The 20478-nt window shown below is 35.1% G+C and overlaps 1 protein-coding gene across 7 annotated transcripts in view; it reads right to left on the bottom strand.

Moving 5' to 3' along the window:
* Positions 1-19194, bottom strand: part of erbin (erbb2 interacting protein) — a 148153-nt gene extending 128959 nt beyond the window's left edge. For 6 of the 7 annotated variants that reach the window (XR_015500495.1, XR_015500494.1, XM_087269646.1 and 3 more), the window contains exon 1: positions 18760-19155. The gene's annotated coding sequence lies outside the window, so the exon portion shown is untranslated. 7 annotated transcript variants of the gene reach the window in all.
* Between the last annotated feature and the right edge of the window lie 1284 nt (positions 19195-20478).

Raw genomic sequence — 20478 nt, 5'->3', positions numbered from 1 at the left:
CTAAACTGTGTGTGTTGGGCTACTTAATATTGAGGAAAAGCCCCAATCAGATAGGCGAACGTTTGCAGCCCCGCCTCCGTTTTTAGATGTCTCCGTCTTTCCCCATCCACACTGAGACGGAGCAGCAGCGTTTTAGAATGAAAACGGCCTTTCCAGCGTTTTCAAAAAGCGCCGTTTTCGGCGCTCGAGAGCTCCGGCGTAGTGTGGACGGATGGCGTAACCGTAGCAAAACTTATGCGTTTTCAAACTAAAACGCACTAGTGTAAACGGGGCCTTAGTTATATCCGCGCATAGAGCGGCAGAATAGAGGTCCGCGACACCTGCGCGTCCTCAGTTATATCCGCGCATAGGGTGGCAGAATAGAGGTCCGCGACACCCTCGCGTCGTCAGTTATTTCCGCGCATAGGACAGCAGAATTGAGAGAGCAGCGTCTGCGACACCTCCCTCCCTCCCTCAGCACCCACGCGTCCTCGGTTATATCCGCGCATAAGGCGGCAGAATAAAGGTCCGCGACACTTCATTTCATTTTCATAACCAGTCACTTTCGTGTTTACATTGGGGTTGAGGGCGGCGTGATCGTCCTCTGCCTAGAGCGGCAGTTCAGCTTGCTTCGGCCCTGAGCACAGAGATACTAAAATCAAACCGTACATATTATTTCATTTCAATATAATCAATTTCACATAACATTTATACTATGGGCTTGTTGCTTGATTCTGATTGGGTGGAAAAACTGAATGATGACTATCAGATCAGATCACTATGCTGAATGATTTCATTCATTTTACAGGTACAAATGTTTAAGAATAAAACAAAATGAAACAAAGCATTAAATATGATGTGTGATAATATTGTGCATCATTCAGAAGCTAACATGTCTTGAAATACAACATATAAAGAGTGTATTTATGTGCTATAACGGTAGTCTGAGAGAAATAATCAACTCCGAACCATTTAATCATTTGAAAATAACACGTTATTTTTAATGATTACAAAACTAAATAGAGTTATTAGAAAACATCGCACATTATTATTTTCTAATAATTCAATGACCCATCAACAGTCACTCATGCTAATGTAGCTGTAAATTAGGCCCGTCCTGATAATTAATATATGGACTTATCACACAACACATGGAAATTGGCGTTAAAATCATTACATAAAATCATTACGCCCATACATAAAAAACAATTCCAGCCATATCTTAGCTGGCTCCGCAGCCTCTCTATTAGGATTGGGTCGACAGACAATGCCATTGTCCATTGCCAATGGCCAATAGACAACACGATGGTGAGCCAGCTTTGAGACCCTCCGCCCCGCTCTGTCACAAACCCGCTTGCAAAAAATACACACTTAGGCCCTGTTTACACTAATACGTCTTAGTTTTAAAATGACATTTTAGAACGATAATGACCTACGACCACACTGGCATCTCATCTGGCATTTTTGAACAGCCCTCCATCCACACTATACCGCTGAAAACGCGCACACAAACACACACACATAGGCAGAGAGACAGTCATGTGTGCATCTAAGCACCAGGCATTAAGCGGGTGCTTTGAGCACAAAACCCCAGAGAGCAGGGCACATCAGACAGTTTATCAAGGATGTACCACTGGATCGCGTTTCAGTGAAGTTGTTAAACGTGATATTTAATTAAGCTTGTCACTATCTAACGACTCTTCTGTCTTTTGAATCTATCAGGTAATGTGTCACAGCGTCAGTACACTGCTTCAACCTTTTGTTTTCATGCTTGTTCTTAGTAATTTTAGTGAAAATCTTGTTGGTTTGTTTCTGTTGGTTGTGCACCTTTTTTACGAATCAAGTTTGTCGACACCATTTTAACAACACAGATCACTCTGCTTATTCATGCCACAGTCCTGCAGAAAAAGTAATTGACTTGGCGGCAATTTGTGTGTAATTTATCTTTATTATTTATAATTTGGTTAAGGGTAAAACAAAGACCATGCAGATCAGGTAGTTGAAATGGTAGGCTACAAATAATGAATTCGTTATGAATTAATTTATTATTCATGAATAATATATTCACCGCCACCTACGAAGACAATGCCATAGTCCAACGGAATGCCAAATTGGCCAAATTGATCGACATTGGCCAACCCTACTTTTTCTCTATTGAAGGAGTCAATGTCAGTATGGTTAAAAACAACAACAATATAGTATTTACTTTAAATTAATATAGTATATTGTCATGTGGGTGCCTGACAACTGAAAATAGATTGGTTACTTTTTTCTAGTTCTTTTTACCTTGGACATTTTGTTAACATTTATCATTTTGATTTATTTGTTTGTTTTTGCATTATTTATCTGATTTCAATACCTATTACTAAATTGTTAAAATGATTATAATTGAAATATTCTTAAAAATAAATTATTATGTGTTTTTTGAAAGAGTGTACTTGCATTATAATGTTTATATAGTATCAAAATGACTTAAAATGAGTCGTAAATGTCTTTAAATGTTATTATGGTCTTAAAATTACAATAATAATGTTTATCGGAATACATTTTGGTGCTGTTTATCATAGCCCAAAATATATATATATCCTGACGGGCCTAATGTAATTACTATTGTATTTTTTTCTTAGTTTTTTCATTTTAAATTGAGAAATATTGTGCAAAAGACGTTAATCATTCTGACACATTTGATTCTGTGTAATTAAATTGGATTATCATCAGGAGTCCTGTTCTATTGCCATTGGCCACTAAATAACAAAACAAAAATCAGCAGTATCTATGATATGTAAACACTGTGTCAGCAATCTATAATTCAGCATATGACCTATTAAGAAAATGGCAGACTGAAGAAAACATGGAGACAATTCAGGCTGGCACAGTGATGTTGGCCATGGCATCCCCTTGCCTTTGGAAAGCCAAATCTGGCCACACAGGGTGTCTCTCAGCCTGCCGACTGCATGCGGGTAACAAGTCTACCATCTGCCTGGATCTGCTGCGTAAAGACCTACAGCATGAATCTGGAAGACGAGCATGTACAAAATGGTGGCATAAAACAAACAAGAACGCAAGAAGTCAATGCCAGGAACGGATTTGGAAAAGAGCAAATAGCATATTGCAATACTATCTAAGTTCTCACATTCTCAAGAAATGCCAGGTCCAAAAAGGCCTGTTGAATGTGTTTGTAGTGTTCAAACAACAATAAGTAAATTCAAATGTTATTTATTGGATGTCAGTGTTTTGTAGCTACACTGATGTAGTGCTTGTTGCATTCCCATTGAATCCATCAGACAGATTCCAACACACTACTGCAAAATGCTAATGGAAAATTATATACTTGGATGTCCCGCAGAGTTTAAAGTGATATGAGGCTTCACAGAGGAAGATCAAAGAGGCATGTGCATGTACATTTCAATAAAGCATGCACTTTCATTTCAGTGGTCGTGGTATACTGTGGAACCAGAAACGGGTGCCAGAGTGGAGCAATAAATGATTCACACTAAATCAAATATAAACAATAATACTCTACAATCATGCCTTTAGGAATTCATCACTGCCCAAAACCCTATTTATGATTTTTTTTTTTTTTAATTCCATCAAGGGTAGAGTATGGTACAGCCATGTAACTAGTGAGCAATTCCAGCGTTATGGATGTGACATTTGCAGTAAAAACTCAAAACATAGAGAAAGTATATGTTAACATTGTATTGAAGCATCTGTTTATATTTTCTAAAACAACCAACCACAGAGTTATGGGATCAGAAAAATATCAATCTGTAAACATTTTTTATATTTTAAATGAGGAAAATAAACATGTAATGGATGTGACCAAAAAAAGTCTGCAAGTTTACAATACAACATACTTTATAGAAATTCTGTGAATTAACTGCACAACCCAAAAGATATAATGCTAACCAAAATGATTAGAGTCGGCTCACTATAGAACAAAAAATTATTGATTTTATTTTACATTTTCGCATTTGTGAAGAAAAAGCTTGGTTATGGATGTGACATTTCTCAATTATGGATGTGACAAATGTAAAATTACCACGTGTGTGACTTTGGTAAGTCAAATATAACTGTTATAGAACATTTACATTGTTGAGAACATTGACCGAGACATTTGAGTATTTTTACAGTGCTGTAAAATACAAGTCTAAAAAAAAAAAACTTGAAAAAACAAATGTTCAATGAACAAAATGAATTCTTCTAGAACTATAAATTACAGTGCTTTAAAACATGTGGATATATTTTAAATAATTTTACAATCATGAGTACGTGTTTGAGGATAAAAGGTAAAAAGAGGTTTCAAGCATTAAAACAATATATTTGTATCATAAATTAGAATGTCTTGCTTTTTTAGTTACAAATCATACATTTTTTTGCCATGACATTGACCAAAATAATTCTAAAATCATTCAAAGAAAGAAACAAAAAAAGAAAATCTTGTAAGCCTTAGTTAGATCAAGAATCATGTGTAAAAGACCCCTAAAAGAGTATAAAAGATGTACATAATTAAATTAAAGCTTTAAACTTTGCTGCTATCCTTCAAACCCTGATTTAAGCAATTTATCAGTAACAATTTTCAAATAATTTAGAACATACAATTGTGAGATTTAAGTAGACTAAACAGTTCTCAGGTTAGCTAATCTAATTTAGTATATCCCTGGAAAATAGTTATCTTGTGAAAAAAATTGACATTACATTACGCTTAATATGAAGTTTTTCAAATCTTTGTAAACAAATGAGCTGCTGCTTCCTGTCCTCAATTCAGAATAGATCAGTGTCTTTACGACTTGTCTTTATGCCTTGATTAATCCAGCAATAACAAACATGCTAGTCTAGTCAGAATTAAAGCCTGCGATACCAATTTGTACAAAAATTTGACACATTTTATGAACACAATGGCCAATAAAAGGTGCTAAATAACCAGCTCATCAGCTCTCAAACATTAAGGGGAAATTGGTGTTTTTAAATTAATACTCAAGGATATCGTGGTCTAAACTTGTCAATGTTGGCTATGTCTTTGAATGTGTATTAGTGCATTAGATATTTGCAACAGCATCTCACACACAACACAACCAGGGTCTTCCTTGAAATTGGGACATTCTGAAGCAAATATTTCTAGAAGAAAACTACAATTGAGGCGATTGAGGAAGTTTTAGTCTTTGCTCATATAAACAACAACTTTCATTGGACTGCATATGTGCTTTGTAAATTTGCAGCCCATATTCCTGCTCGAAAACAAAGTTCACAAAGTCGAGTTAGTTTAGACTCCTAAATATCTATTACACTGCAAACAGGAGACGTTGTTGCGGTCTGGATTTGCCACATTACTCCGCTCCCTCATTTTCACAGTGTTACTCGAGCCAGATCTCGAGGAAAAGCGAAGCATCTATTATTGCATTACTCATAGCTGTTATTGTCCTGTCCACAGACAGCGTCACTGATCCAAAATACTTGAGGGCAGTTAAAGTGCAGTTAACTGCAGCGGTGACATATTTCTGATGTCTGAGGTCCGGAGAGGCGGTTTTGATGACCGCTGAGAGGGCACAGTTCACAGCCGCCCTGCAGCTCCAGGCCTGGGAAAGACTGCTCTACTGGAGACCACATCTTCACGCCTGGCTTCAATTCTGCTTTGTAATGTCTCGAGTCTCCATCAGACGACAGCGATACGTCTCGCACCAACAGGGACACATGCTGCGACATCCAGTCATTTGTTTTTCTGAGAGTCTCCTGGATGGGTCATGAGAAACGCTGGCTGAATGAACTGAGAATGAGGAAACTTTGAGAAAAGGTCTGATGTTTCTTGATGAGTTACAGCAAAGCCACTAAGCAGAACTCTAGATGTGCTGTTTCTCTCACCCTGGAAATACAAGCCGCCGCTGACAATGCAAATGCTGACCAAAGAAAACCAAATCCTTTAACAAGGTCGTCTTTCACCAACGCGATTTAAACCTGAGATAATGGACATTGCTGTACAATAGAGACAGTGATGGCGCTTCATTTATGAATATGCAGTGATGCAAAGATCCAACAAATAAATACTAATTTAAACATGTCCTGGTATCACCCATATTCTCTAGCAGAACTCACATCAGTCAGTGTAAAATTGTTGTATATTGTATAATATGTTTGTATATTGTAAAATTGTGTATTTTGATTTATATAAATCAATTACTAATGTGATTACATACAATATGCAATTTGACATTTGGACATTGTATTTCAATTGCGTTTTTTAAGCACCCTACCATAGCATTTTTCCCCATTTCATTTTTCTGAACTAGATTAAGAAGTTTCATTGTTAAAGGGATAGTTCACACAACTGAAAATGTACTATTTGCTCAGCCTACAGTTGTTTTCCTTTTTTCTATTGAACACCAAAATAATATATATTTGTGTGAGATATGGAAGTAGGCATGGGCCGGTATAAGATTCTGACGGTATGATAACCTTAGATAAAAATATCACAGTTTTACGATATAGTGGTAACTGCTCTAAAATGTGTTTTTTTAAATGTCAGAGTAAAAAAGTAAAACTTTTCCCTCTTTGAACACAATATATTTTAATTCGAGAGACTTTTAAAATATACTGGAGCAGTAAACATGTCAGGCTAAATAATTCAAATATTTATTGACTTCTGCTGTCTTATTTAGCTTCTTAAACACACATTTCTTTACAATGTAAAATGGCATATTTGGAAACTTTCTGCTGGAGATAAAGTTTTGTCCAAAAAAAAAAAAAAAAAGCGTAAATAAAAAAAATCTTACACATACCTTAGGAATGGTATAACAGAAAATTTGGTGGTTTTGAAACCTCACCTTTTCTTTGTCGGCGCAATAGCCTAGTGGTTAGCGTGTCGACATATGGTGCAATAGCACATCAGGGCGTCCAGTGTTTGAATTCCGGCTCGAGGACATTTCCCTACCCCCTTTCTCTCTCCAATGTCGCTTCATGTCTAACTACTTTCCTATCTAATAAAGCCAAAAAGGCCAATAATAAATCTTTAAAAAAAACTTAAAAAAAAAAAAAAATATATATATATATATATATATATATATATATATATATATATATATATATATATATATATATATATATATATATATATATTTCTTAGATTTATATTTAAATATGACTCTTCTCTATTTGTCACGTTTTGAATTAAAACACTGAAAAGTATCATCTACTATGCAACAGTAATAACTTGCATGTCACAATACCTTAAATATAAACCAAGCTTTTTTGTAGACTAAATTTTCATATTTAACAAATAAAAAAAGCAAAACTTTATTGCATTTTCATATAAGCCACACTCCATTATATTTCTATATTACATTACACTCTAATATATTTGTAATAGCCATTCCTTTCGTGAGGGTTATCATTTGGTGCAATCAACCCTACAACCCGTTAACATTCATTACGATTATGAATTGCGCCACACACAGAACTATATTAAAACTCACTGCTGCACACAGCCACTGTGAAACAGGAAATGGCACTTCTAAATCAGTCAGAATGCAAATCCATAATTAGACACTACAGGTTGGACTGAGGCAGCAAAAACAAACAAAAGCCTTGTGCACCTAGCGAAACCAAAAACACAACCACATTTCTACATCTCAGTCTGCTGTGTTGAGGGAGCGCAGCTGTGAAGGAGGAAAGGCTGAAAAGCCAGCGATTGGTCTGTCTGACGGTCACTTACTTCTGCTCTAGTTCCTCCTGGGTCCTTTTATCGGCCTCTTATGTGTTAAAGATTTACTGTCAGAGCACACACATACCCAGCGTGATTGGAGTCTTGAGAAGTAACACCAAGCAAACCTGCATTATATTATTCTCCTGTAAATCTGAAGAAGGGTGGATTTGTTGTGTTTCAGCTAAGTGCTGTGGGAGAGAGAATTTTTTACCTGAATCACGTCACTGACCCACATACATATGGGAAACCTTGAGATGCCTCCCAGCAGCCTTTCAAACGGAACCCAGCAAACTCTGATGAATGCTTGTACACGCTGAAACAAAAATGTCAGCATAAACCACAAAGGCCTTTCATCACGGAGGTAAACGCTGGTATAGCGCTCGCTCTTAAATCCGTGTTTATGGTAATAAAAGCGAGATTGTCACATTAGCTTTTATTTGCTTGTGTTGCATGGCGTTGAAAGAGTCCGATGATAAGCAGGATTTGAGTTTTGATGCTAAAGACGGAAAGGAGAGGCAGATGCTGGGGTAAGTGGGTCACAGAAACAGTCGTATCAAGCGAGTAAAGCTGTCGGCACAGATGTGAGATTTGCCGGACTCAAATGTCAAATGTTACACAAACTGCTGTCGCGCTGTAAATGCTGCAGGCCTCCCGAAATATAAACAACCATTTCAGCAGGTCAGCGAGCAGCAACATGAGCTTAGCTTTGCTTTTAAAAGATATATATATATATATATATATATATATATATATATATATATATATATATATATATATATATATGGTTTAAATACAGAGGATTTTCACATAACAATATCAATAAAAAACTAAATTACGATTCAATTATGATTAAATTATAGATGTTCCAAAGGCAGGGTTTCTGCAGGTTCTATCAAGTGAAATTTAAGACTTTTAAAACCATTATGAATGAAATTTTACACTTAGGGCTTAACACTAATGATTATTTCCAATGCTTGCCACAAATAAAGTCAAATGTAATTATTTCTTAGCAACATATTTTAGTGTGTCAAAACAAGACAACTCTAGTTGTCTAGTTGTAAACAATATTTTCAACATCATACACACACACACACACACACACACACACACACACACAGACACAATTAAAAAAAAAATAATAATAAAAAAGTAAAATGAGTTATGCACCGAGGGCGATGCAGTGGCGCAGTAAGTAGTGCTGTCACCTCACAGCAAGAAGGTCGCTGGTTCAAGCCTCGGCTGGGTCAGTTGGCATTTCTGTGTGGAGTTTGCATGTTTTCTCTGCGTTCGCGTGGGATTCCTCCAGGTGCTCAGGTTTCCCCCACAGTCCAAAGACATGCAGTACAGGTAAATTGGGTAAGCTAAAATTGTCCGTAGTGTATGTGTGAATGAAAGTGTATGAGTGTTTCCCAGTGATGGGTTGCCGCTGCGTAAAACGTGCTGGAAAAGGTGGCGGTTCATTCCGCTGTGGCCACCCCAGATTAATAAAGGTACTAAGCCGAAAAGAAAATGAATAAATGGATAAATGAGTTGTCCATGTCCACCACATTTTTTTGCTTTTTTTATTTAATCAGGCTTAGATAAATTAACATTAAGATGTATATGTTCAGCCTCATACAGCGGTATTGAACACATAATTCATGTTTAGAATGGAACTGAATCAGATTTGGTAAAAATCCAAACAATACAAATGTAAAAATTAAACAAAACAAAAAAAAATCTGAAAAAAACTGTTTTGTGCAATAAACAATGAAATGACACAAGGAGAAAGCACTAAACTATTTAAATGTATTTATTACTTTATATAACAGGCTTTTTGGTGATGGCAGCTTAAAGACACCTCTCATAAGGAGAATGAGGTCACAAGCAATGCTCAGGTGTGACTTTTTACAGACTTCAAAAGTGTGTAAAAATCTTGATGGTTCTGTGGGTGTTGTCTATCAAATCTGATCTTTATTTTGTATTGTATTTTGGATTTAAGTCTAGACCATTCGAGCAGCTTATTTTCTGTCTGTGAAAGCATTTGAGAGTTTGCTTGGCTGTGTTTTGGATCATTGTCTTGCTGAAATGTCCACCCTGGTTTCATCTTCATCATCTGGTAATGTAGATGTTAGACTGAAGCAGCCGATATTCATTTATGCTGACAAAAGGCAGAGGGTTGCTGAACTACTGAGAGATTTCAGCTGCTATCTGGGCTTTCATTGCTTTAATACACCTTCCTTTCTTTATTTGGTCAATACTTTTCCCTGCATCATTTTATTTTATAACACTTCCCTTCATTTGTAATCTAATTAAATTATGGATTACCAACATCTGGTGAAAACGTCACATCAACAGCACCTTTAGAAATGTTTTCTGAGAAAAATGGTGTTCAATACTACTTTATATCAGGTATAACAGACACAACAAAGAAGATGATCACAATTTTTGAATTATGAAGAATGTTTAAAATTGGATCAGAGAGTGCACGACAAAGACCAATTTCAGTGTTTTTAAAGAATCCAACGAGGCACAAAAACACACACACAGACACACACACACACACCATCAGCACTTGCACATCATTAGCCTTTTCCACAGCTGACCTCAACAAGCCCCTTCAGACCAATGACAAATGTGTGCGCACACACAGAGGCGCAAACAGAAAATCACGCTCGCAGCAGTTGTGACTCCAAACAAACTTGATGAATACAAATTACACATCTGACCTAAAAATGATACATCAGGCCATTTCTTCCTGCCCTCCTCCGATTTAATAATGATATGTTGTGTGTAAAACCGTTTCTAAGCACCAGCCACAACAACATCTGCCTGAAATCTGTGCGTATATATCCTACCACACACACACACACACACACACACACACACACACACACACACACACACACACACACACACACACACACACACACACACACAAAACAGTTCATTCCCAGATGAGACTCTCTCCAAACCTTTACCACCACAAATTGAAATAAATTCACACATTACTACTAAGCAAACCTGTTCCCTGCAAAGTGCGAGTAAACCAAGGCCAGAATCATAGTTACGCAAGTATATAAACTGAATGTTTTGCTGACAGAACACAGGTATGCGGCCTCGTTCTTGAAAAACCTAAGAGAATAGTTGGCCATGACTTCAAATAGCGCCTCTGAACACAAAAGGCAACCCTGAGCACTGCTCTATAGGCAAGCAAAGATGATTGTAATGATTTCTTGTACATAACATGGCTCACATCATTTCAAAAGTTGCCACGCTAAACTCAAACATGCAGTATATGGTGAAAGCAAACACTCTATCAGGGACTCCATGTTCAATCTTTCCTGTAGGCAGAGAAAGGCTGTGTGTTCATGACAATAGCCTGAAGAGACGGAGCAATGAAAATCAGTTTGGCTGAACAGTGTGCTGCAGGGTTTTGCAGATCACATTTCATGGTATTTCGCAGGATTCATTTTGTTAAATCGGCAACTTGCTAAAACAGAAAAGTCAGTAAACAATGTTATTTACCACGGACAAGCTTTAAATAATAAGAATGTGTGTGTCTATGCAGTAATTAGTGCCTCATGCATCACAAGAAAGCCTTATCGTGTAATTCTTGGAGGTGACCTCAATAATCTTTGTCGCTGCGATACATTTACGAATTCACAAATAACATTAAAGCCATTTTACAATAACAATTACATTCTACCTCATTGGCCAAAGTTTGTAATTGAACATTTATCTAAAAGGATATTTAATAATTTATATAATAGGACATTTACCTTTTTAACATCAAATTAAGGCTACACGTTGTATGGTTTTAGCATTGATATCACAATGTTATCATTTGCAATAGTCACAATCGCAAGTATACGCAATATTAAGTCTGGATTATAATTGATCATTTTGCAAGTGTTATTTTAAGTCTGTGACTGTATGAGGGTTTTAAAAGCATAATGAAATTTACAGTTTAGAACTTAAATTAAAAAAGCAATCTTGATAATTATTTTCCATATTGAACGATAATGATATATATTTCGATATAAGTTGTTACTGCTTCCTGATTTACCACCACAAAAATTGGAGGGTCCATTAAATAGCATAACATATTTTCTGCTTACAAATTTTCGGTGGACAAATATTTGGTACACCTCTAATATCAACACACTGTCAGATTCTCATCGTTGCACATTTCTGCTGTGTGATTGGCTCTTAGATCAATATAAAGTAAAAAAAAAAAAAAAAAACAGTCCAGGGCTCATCATTGTATTTGACATAAATTTTATCATGATTTGATATTATATCATTTATCGGCCAAGCCCTAATCCCAATCAATCTAAAATTATCAATTCTTTCCAAAAATGTATTTAACCTAACTTGTATTCATATCGCATTATTTATTGTAAAAAATATATATATTTTTCAATGTTAGATTTTTTTTAATATCCTGCAACCCTACATCAAATTATATAATCTAAATATGAAAAGTATTATAAAGTGTTCATAGCTATTTGCAATACTATGCTGTTATATAATCAGGGACATAAAATGACCTCAAAATTACAATAATTTTGCTTATCACAACAATTTCTGAGACAATATATCACACAACAAAAACTCCTTATCGTGACCGGCCTAATCCCAACATGAAGAAAAAGTGCATGTTACAAATTGCTTATTTTCAAACAATATCAAGATGGTTTTTTGACTTCAACTGTCCATTCAGTTTTGATCCATATACAGACCTTGGCGTGCTGTCCTCGTAGAAAATAAACTGAACAATTACTGGCATTTCTATCCTCTTGTTAACACGGTGACATATAAATAATGTTTCCGGGTCCAGGTCGCAATGTAATGGAATTGAGAATATATTCATTTATGACCAATTTTTCGTCATATCACACATTTAAGTGAATTGTATATAAAATCATGGCGTACAAAAAAAGTCTCTAAACTTGCTGCATCACAAACACCAATATTTTGTCAATGTATAAAAAGTGTTTAAAAAAAATCATTTTCTGGCAATCTGAAAATAGGCAGGGATATTGGGATATATTCGTGATTTTTAAAAATATTACAAATCTCTTTGTAAATGTTTATTATTACCATTTATTGACACTCCCCATACAGTTTGATATGGTGCTTGGACCTGGAAGCAACTTCGTGTGACATCACACTTAACAAGTGGATAATCAGCAGTATGTCCCCAGCACATGCTATCAGATACAGCATCATTTGGTACACGGAGCCTTATTTCAACAAAATTTTTCATATTTTTATGAAAATAAACATATGAACAGGCTTGTTAAACTTCAGGATTGGGTCACTCCCAAAATAATGGCCACATTCTGTTGTCTGAGAGATCAAAAAGATTGAAAACCAATGCTAATCGATGAATCACATCACCACCAAAACATTAAAAAATTAAGTCTAATTAAGAACCACTAAGATTATTGTACATTATGACATTTCCTTTAATGAAAACTAAATATATCCAGACAATTTGGTTTTGTTTGTCAAAGTTGGAATTGTTTTGCAGTAAATCAAAATATAAATGATATTTATAACTAAAGCAACAAACAATTTTCATGTAAATTTTGTACCATGGCTACAATTTCATGCAAATGATAATTAAATTTTTTTTTATAAAAGCTGAAGTATGACTCAGACATGTCATAAACTCTCCCTAAAACAAAAACATCCACCTGATATCTTCAGCACCTAAACTTCCCACAAAACTTCTCTAAAACTAGTATATCCACATTCAGAGAAGTTTTTATCTTAAGTAACCACGGTAGTCGGAAATGATGATCATAGTATTATTACAATAATAAAAGTGCGAGCTGAAAAACATTTCTTGTTCTAAATGAATTGTTTATCTAACAGCCTAATGGGAACACATTTTCTATGAGAAGTCTGAGTCATTTACCAAGCAAAGCCGGTGTGCGATATAGAGAGCAATCACATGGTTCTGAGTGTGGGAACATAGTGTATGGTGCTGCAGAAAAGCTGGTGCTGTGAGGGGCTCTGAACGGGAGAGAATGTGCAGAAATACTCAGGGAAGAGATCCTGATTTTAATGGAAACATTCCATAACACTTACACGTACCTCTGTCTCTCACACACACACACACACAATGCAGGGCCACAGTGAAACCTATCTAGAAGATCAGTCTACATATTTTCTCTGCAGAAGCACACATTTTTGAAGAGGAAAAAACACGGAACACAATAAATCTGTAATTGTGCAGTGTGGCGTGAGGAGAATGAGTTTCTGCAAGCACCTTATTTTCCATTGCTAAATCTTTGTCACTTGATCTAATTCTATTAAGCTCAGAAGATTTATTTTTGTTTTCAGTCCACAAGCAATAATTTTTTTGTACTGTTCACTTGAATGAACTGATTCATTAAAGGTGCTGAAAGATATTAAAAGCATTAATAAAGAAAAATAAAAACATTTCGGAAGAACAAAATTAGAGATGCTATTATTTGTGTTAGGGTTGCAAATCCTTGTGCAACCCACTGTTTTACTGTCTGCTTGGTCCAGTCTGAAACAGTCCCGAATAGGGCTGCATGATATTAGAATATTTTGTTTTGCTGCAATATATTTTGCGATTATGAACACAATTTCACCAGATGCCTTGAATAGCTCAAATCATTCATTTAGATTGGTTGGGTTGAGTCATGTATAAAAAAATTGATTGCAAGAATAATGACAACAGAGCAAAGAAAAAAAGAAAACCATTCTTTATGGTTTTCCGGAATGTCAAACAGTATTCAGATACAAAAATGTCAAAACATAATGCAAAATAACAGTGTAGTCTTCATGGTATTAATAAAATTTCTCTTCATTAAAGTTACAAATGTTGTACGCTATTGTGCCCGAATGCTTTAAACTTTCCTGAAAAGCCTTTAAAACATATGCAGATAATAAAGTGTCACTCTGTTATGGTTATTTTTTGCAATGACTCCACAAAACTTTTTAACGACTATAATCCCAACTTTACATTGCATACCCTGCGATGTGACTATTGCGGATAGACACGTACATTGCGATAACGATGCTGAAACGATATATTGTGCAGCTCTAACATAGCGTTAGAGCTTTTTAATTTCTTCTTTGTTTGTTTTAAGTTTGCATTCTGAGCAGTGAAGAACAAATTACTTCGGGTTTGCCGTGTTTAGGCAAAGCTATTACACATATAAGTCTCATTAAATCAGAACAACATAGATGAAATCACAGCTGAGATCACTTCTGGTTCATTTGTTTCACTGCATATGTAAGGTCATGTGGAGTGCAATGTGGTATTTTGCATGGCCTGGTCTATATGGCTATTGACCCATATTAGTAAAACCCATACCAAAGAGACAAGACACTGAACACACATGCACAAGACATTAATTCTACCTGTCTATGATGTGACATTCAGGTTTTATATCAAACTAAACATGTAACACCATATTGAATGACCCATCTGAAGCGCACATTTGTTCTTCTTTATTTAGAGGAGAGAATTCTTCTGTTTGCAATTCTTATACACCTGCACTGGAACTCCTGACTACGCATCCAGCAGCTCAGGCCTGTTAAATAACTGATTCCTTGTGACTTTATTCTTTAATTAAAATGCCCAATACAATCTAGTGGAAGCTACGGAGAAAACCCGAGCAGAACAATTCCTGATTAAACTTCACACTAGCCGGATATGTTCCAATCTGTTTGTTGCTGGACGCAGAAAATAGGGATTAGCCATAGGGGAGATGAGCCGACCAAGTGGCAATAATCTCCCTGAAGCCATCTTATCCTATTAGCTCTATTTATCACCTGCTAAAACGATCCGCAAGACCAACAGCAATCACACCAGAACATAGATGAAATCCTGGCTATAAATCAATGCAAAAGCCCATAGGAACTAAAAACCACTGGAGCACTCTTATATCTCAATTGTTTCTATTCGATGGCAATAAGATTAAAAAGGATGGTACCTTTGCTCTCCCCTGAGAAACCATTGTACAGCTCCCACATTTTTCTTTCAAGGAACTTTGATGATTTTTACAGTTATTCCTGATAACTTGAAAAAGAAATTCTCCCCAAACTGTTGTAATGTGGCATTATCACCTACTTTTACAACATTTACTAAAAAAAAATTAATAAACCAAGAAATAATATACATCATTGATTTATGACTTTTAACAATACCTTACATTATTAGGTTTTCTGTGATTAAGGACAACCTGAATGCTTCAAGCATTTCAGATTTTGATGATTAAAGAGATTAGAGTTGCACTTTACAGCAGCATATGCACATACAATGAATGACGAGCACAATCGTTTTATCTTGACTTCAAATCTCAGAGTCTTTAGTCGTGTTGATGACAAACTTGGACTCGGGCATTTCAGAATGACTAAAACAACATTTGAGATGGCGTGCTGCTTTGAGATCAATACACCAGTTAGTCCAGTTATACAATCACGTTAGTTTGTAGTTTTGCACAAGGAATTTATTCGTTAATGTGTTTCCAATGTAGTTTATTTGTGTGCTGTATTCATGCATGTTTATTTGATTGATAAAGAAAATGTGTTTAATTAAAGCCCCTTTAAGACTAGTCATTTCACTCAGTGGCCATCTTTGAAACACCTCTCGGATGTTCTATCTGAACAGGCAAACATCAAATTCTCCAAAACTGTTTGCCAGGCTTACAATTACATTACATTTATGGACTCACCAATAAAATTGTTATTTATAAAAGTTATTTTAAAATGTCTTCTGACTTCTGCTGCCTTCATTAGTTTCAAAAACACAGATTTCTTTACAATTTACAAGACATCTTTGGATATATTTTCTGCTGAAATACTGTTGTCTATAAAAAAATTGTAAATAAAAAAATCTTACATTTACCTTAGGAACGGTATTACATAAAATTTTGTCAGTTTTTAAACCTTGACTTTTCCAAACAGCGGTATACCTCGAAAACGGTTATCGTCCCATGCCTAGTTGGATGAAAATGAAATTTAACATTAGCACTAACATCATATTTCATGGATAAAGCAACTAGATGACTAACAAGATCACATCATTAAAATATAATATAGACCTTTATAGGAATTACTTGTGCGCACCTTGGCCATGTTGTCAGATTTAATCACTGATTGAAGAAATATAACAGGTAAATTGAGGACCCAATCTGACAAAAAATGATTAATGGAACAATAACAACAACATTGACAACTAAAGTTATTCTGAACCTAAAACAGCCTATTTACTATCATTTCATTTCAAGTAAAGCATTTCAAAAACTGGCTGAACGGACATGCCTTGTCTTGTTTACAGACCTGTGCACTTTTTCAGCAAAATGCTGGTTGCTCCATAAGCATTTTATCCAAAAGTATTTTAGAAATGTTCTTGACAAAAGCATTATGAGTCACAAACTAAAGCAAACTTTAATCAGAAAACCAGAGCAAAAGACAGCATAAAACTGTACTTGAGAGATTTAATAAGTGAAAGAATTATAAGCGAACTAAACCAATTAAAATAAACATTATGATGAAAAATATGAACAATCTAAAATAAATGTTTGGTTATAGATCTATAGATACGTGTTTACACAGTGCGAAGTGCTTTATGGGAATGAGTAGAGCTGTAGATCACTTTTGGCATGCTTTGCTCTCTGCACATCACTGATTGGTGGAACTTCTGTATAGAATTAATATGGATAATGATGTATTTCTGCAAGATTATTTTTTAAAAGCTGAATTAAAGCAAACAAAAGGATCAAAAAAAGCTAATGGTTAACAATCTCAATTTTCATTCACTATTAAAGACATTTCCATAAGGGGTAGAAAAATGTGGTAAGTTTTTTTTTTCCCCATTAACCCAACTGATCATTAGATTTCCTTCGCTGTCATGTTAAGCATCACCACCTACACGGAGGCTTGCTATAGGTTACCAATGTTCACAAAACATGAATTCAACTCAAAATGTGTTTTGGAAAATCTCATCAACTCAAATCTCTTAAAATCTCCAAAAAAATAAATAAATAATCAAAAACTCATTTAAATGACTCGATTTTGTTCATAAATCAATGATAAACAAGTCCACACATTTAAAGTCTAAAATGTTATCAAATAACATTTGATTAAAAAAATGTAAGTGCTACGAGTGCTCTGATTATGAACTTATGATGAGTAATAACATTTTCCCCTGGGTCATTTTCTGATCGCACTTCTCATTATCCCATGACAGAGGATGCAGTGCACCCATTCATTCCTTCATCATGAGTTTGAATGGGGCCTAAAATGAGCATAACCCCACAGACTGTCCGACGTTTGGAGTCATCGCAGAGCTCCTGAACAAGCCCTGATTCACCGATTTCGATCATTACACTCTCAAAGCCTTTAATAACTACTGAAACGCTAATCTGATCACTAAGCGAAAGGATCTGCTCATAGTAATCGTAAACCATCAACACGACCTCTGTTTTTTTACCTACACAACCTGTTCCGAGCAGGAAGTGATTTTGAAACAAAGCAAAGGCATGAAACGTTAATGTTTCAGTGTGATTTGGAGTGATAGAGTGACAGTAAATTACTCATTACACATTATAAACGAGACACTGCAGCAGCAGATATACCGCGTTAACCACACGGTGTATTCAATAGGAGACAGAACAGAAAACAGGATGTGTTGAGAGATAGAGGTTACTGTACAGTATTTTCAACAATCAAACCTCACATTCGAAAATTAATAACTAAATTCATGTCAATTCTAAATCATTGAGTACGTTAAAGTGTGTTTTTTGATTTGTGATATAACACGTTATGCATAGTAACGTTACATATGCCCAAACGGAGAGCACTGTAAACACCTCGCGTCTAACGTTAGACTCTAACTATGATAATACACTCGCTTCGTTGGCAATATTCTAATGTATGAATATGTACACATCGAAAACAAAAAGTAGGTCAATTATAAACAACGATGTTGATAAGAAATAGGAATTGGACACCAAACAAACGTCCCCCAGCGTTCGTTCTTAGCATTATCTGGCTAACGCTGAGGAAGACACCAACCAAACCGCTGAAGGACAAATAAAATGTCTTGTACTCACCTTAAACTAAACCTTTCCGTTATTTTCCTTTCATTTACGAGGGGGGAAATCATTCAGCTAATCCATGAGGGTTAGTTCACGACTGGAGACACGGAAAAACATCACAAAGCCCACGAGAAACAGCGCTAGATGCTGGAAAGCCGAAGAAAGCTGCTGCTAGCTGAGCGAGCTAATGCATTCTTCACCTCACAGCGCGACGGAAAGTTGCTCACAGCTGCTTGAAGTTTTCTGGCTGTTGCAAAAAATATAGATGGTTTGACGAGACAAGAGGGTAACAAAAACAGAGTCCGTACGGTAAAAAGCGACCACAGAGGTCGCCGAGATCATGAATTTACATTGAGCCGCGAAGGAGCAGTCATTGAAGTGATGGAGTAGTGAAAGCAGCGCTCGAGCACTGGCCAGTCTGCACTACAGTTGTGCTAATGGTGATGTTCTGAATCGCCCTTCTGAATCGGTTCTCTTGAACGATTCGATTTGACCGGTAGCGAAGCTTTTAGTCTGTTAAAGGGACATTTCACTCAAAAAGAAAAATAAATATTTTTTTTATTTTGCAGAAATAAAAATAATTTTTTTAATCAATTTGTGTATAAAATAGAAAATTAAATATATTTATTTAACTCTCCACTTTAGCCAAACCTGTTCAAGTTTCTTCTATTCAACAATAAAGATAATTTATTTATTTTAAAACTTAAAATAGAAATTTGGAACCTCTTGAAGAGAGTAAATTACAATTTTGGGGTGAACTACCCCTTTAAATTCCTTATTAAATGAAAATTATAAAGAGGCAATTTATATAGAAATATAAATATAATATTCTAAAATATTATTTGACATTATAGGTGACATTATTAATATGTATATTATATTATTTATAAAAGACAATATTATTTTTTTAATATCTATATTTGTTTGTTTTATGGTGATTGTGTTAAACTACGAATCAATGTGGTTAATGGATTTAATTACTTTTACATACAATTTTGTAAAATGTATTTATTAAAATGCATTTAATATATATATGAATTATTATTAATACATTTATATTATTATTTACAATCTAAATTATTTTAGTATTTTTACATATTTGTTTTGTTGTTTAATTTAATGGATGTTTTATTTATTTTACTATTTTTATTTAATAGATTGAATCATTGTGGTAGGCCTCAATTATCTAATACTAAATTTTAAAACAATGAATAAAATGTATATAATATGGTCACTTATTTTCTCTATATTTGTATATTAGTGTAGTAGTTTGTTATAAAATAGTTGCAGTAGTTTATTAGAGTATGTAAAACTCCTAACTGTACCAAACACTGTCCAAGACGCCATTAATTATTCTAGTTTTTGTTTCTTGGCGAACAATACATTCACACTATCACGTAATTTTTTCAGCACAAAAACTAAAACAGGGCGACACGGTGGCTCAGTGGTTAGCATTGTCCCCTCACAGCAAGACCACTGGTTTGAGTCCTGACTGGGTCAGTTCAGTTGGCATTTCTGTCTGGAGTTTGTCTCACCGTGTTGGCGTGGGCAAGGGCGGATTAATGATTTTGTCGGCCTTAAGCAATACCAGCCATAGTGCCCAAGTCCTGAAATGCACCCATTCAACTTTTATTTAATATTTTATTAAAAATTTTAATCATTATTTAGTTTTCTTAAAATACATTTTCAAAAAAAAAAAAGAAAAAAAATTGATGGATATTTAGTTTTTGATTT

Source organism: Danio rerio, chromosome 10, assembly GCF_052040795.2.
Source record: "Danio rerio strain M-AB ecotype USA chromosome 10, GRCz13ab, whole genome shotgun sequence".
NCBI lineage: Eukaryota > Metazoa > Chordata > Actinopteri > Cypriniformes > Danionidae > Danio > Danio rerio.
The sequence above is the reverse complement of the archived record's forward strand: the minus strand, read 5'-3'. Positions and strand labels throughout refer to the sequence as shown.